This window comes from Abrus precatorius, unplaced genomic scaffold (assembly GCF_003935025.1).
Source record: "Abrus precatorius isolate BTA unplaced genomic scaffold, Abrus_2018 Scaffold98, whole genome shotgun sequence".
Taxonomy (NCBI): domain Eukaryota; kingdom Viridiplantae; phylum Streptophyta; class Magnoliopsida; order Fabales; family Fabaceae; genus Abrus; species Abrus precatorius.
In genome coordinates, this window is record NW_020874448.1 from 42501 (window position 1) to 45000 (window position 2500).

The window sequence follows — 2500 nt, forward strand, 5'->3', positions numbered from 1 at the left end:
GGTGTCACCCGTCAACATGCAACCATCACAAACTGGAAGAACAACCATATCCATAGGGACCAACTCCAGGAACATGATGCCCGCATGCCTATTGCCACTGCAAAAAGTGCACGCGTTGTTGGAAAAATCCAACGCTGGTTCACCGTTTTATAACTCTCCTCACACCTCAACAAGAACAAAGTCACCCGGGAGCACTTAAAATCGAGAGGGACAAAGGAAAATGCACCCAATAGACCCTGCCCATGCATCGTTGATGCAAGAATAAGCCACGCCACGATGCCCACAAATTTCCGAGGGACGCACCGAGACTCGGCCGAAGTCGGCCAACATTCGGTTTCTGGATAATTGACGAATCAATAAACCCAATGCCATGGAAAACCAAGCCACACAAGTGAGGGGAGACTTGCATGAGCATGGGGGAGGGGCCCCAAGGCAGCACCGCACCTCCCACTGTGGGCGTGGTTGGTGAGGTGCAGCCCCCCCCTATAATAGGTTATTATGCAAAAGCCAAAATTGTAGTAGTAGATACCTTTTTTCTGAGCAGACATAAGTCCATATCGGGACCTAGAGATCGAATTTTGACGTGATTTTTTGCAGGGAGGCTCACAAACACAATATATTCACGTCCACAAAGTTTTAGATTTTTTCTCCAAGGGATGAATTTTTAATGAATTTTTGAATCGGCAGATTATGAAAAACCGGGGAAAATAGAAAAAGGCACCTAGAGATCGAATTTTGACCTGATTTTTTGCAGGCATTCACACAAAATAACACCAAATGTGTCTGCAAAGTTTCGTTACATTTCCCCAAGGGAATGATTTATAATGAATTTTTCTCCGAATCATCGCACCATGGTGCACCTTGATGCCCACCTTGGTGCCTCTTGATACCCACCTTGGTGCTTCTTGATACCCACCTTGGTGCCTCTTGGTGCCTCTTGGTGCCCACCTTGGTGCCTCTTGATGCCCACCATGGTGCACCTTGATGCACACCTTGGTGCCTCTTGGTGCCTCTTGGTGCCCACCTTGGTGCCTCTTGATGCCCACCATGGTGCACCTTGATGCACACCTTGGTGCCTCTTGATGCCCACCTTGGTGCCTCTTGATACCCACCTTGGTGCCTCTTGATGCCCACCTTGGTGCCTCTTGATACCCACCTTGGTGCCTCTTGGTGCCCACCTTGGTGCCTCTTGCTACCCACCATGGTGCCTCTTGGTGCCCACCATGGTGCCTCTTGGTGCCCACCATGGTGCACCTTGATGCACACCTTGGTGCCTCTTGATGCCCACCTTGGTGCCTCTTGATACCCACCTTGGTGCCTCTTGGTGCCCACCATGGTGCCTCTTGGTGCCCACCATGGTGCACCTTCATGCACACCTTGGTGCCTCTTGATGCCCACCTTGGTCCCTCTTGATACCCACCATGGTGCACCTTGGTGCCTCTTGGTGCCCACCTTGGTGCCTCTTGATGCCCACCATGGTGCACCTTGATGCCCACCTTGGTGCCTCTTGGTGCCCATCATGGTGCCTCTTCATGCCCACCCTGGTGCCTACCTGGTGCGTTTTTATGCACCCTGGTGCCCTCCTGGTGCGTTTTTATGCACCCTGGTGCCCTCCTGGTGCGTTTTTATGCACCCTGGTGCCTCCTGGTGCGTTTTTTGCACCTGGTGCCTCTGGTGCGTTTTTTGCACCCTGGTGCCCTCCTGGTGCGTTTTTTATGCACCTGGTGCCTCTGGTGCGTTTTTATGCACCATGGTGCCTCCTGGTGCGTTTTTATGCACCTGGTGCCCTCCTGGTGCGTTTTTATGCACCATGGTGCCTCTGGTGCGTTTTTGCACCTGGTGCCTCTGGTGCGTTTTTATGCACCATGGTGCCCTCTTGGTGCGTTTTTGCACCATGGTGCCCTCTTGGTGCGTTTTTATGCACCATGGTGCCCTCTTGGTGCGTTTTTTGCACCTGGTGCCCTCCTGGTGCTTTTTTGCACCTGGTGCCCTTTTTCCTGGTGCGTTTTTATGCACCCTGGTGCCTCCTGGTGCGTTTTTATGCACCCTGGTGCCTCTGGTGCGTTTTTATGCACCCTGGTGCCCTCCTGGTGCGTTTTTATGCACCCTGGTGCCCTCCTGGTGCGTTTTTATGCACCCTGGTGCCCTCCTGGTGCGTTTTTATGCACCATGGTGCCCTGCCCTCCTGGTGCGTTTTTATGCACCATGGTGCCCTCCTGGTGCGTTTTTATGCACCATGGTGCCCTCCTGGTGCGTTTTTATGCACCATGGTGCCCTCTGGTGCGTTTTTCGCACCTGGTGCCCTCTTGGTGCGTTTTTATGCACCATGGTGCCTCTTGGTGCGTTTTTGCACCTGGTGCCTCTGGTGCGTTTTTATGCACCTGGTGCCCTCCTGGTGCGTTTTTTGCACCCTGGTGCCTCCTGGTGCGTTTTTATGCACCCTGGTGCCCTCCTGGTGCGTTTTTATGCACCCTGGTGCCCTCCTGGTGCGTTTTTATGC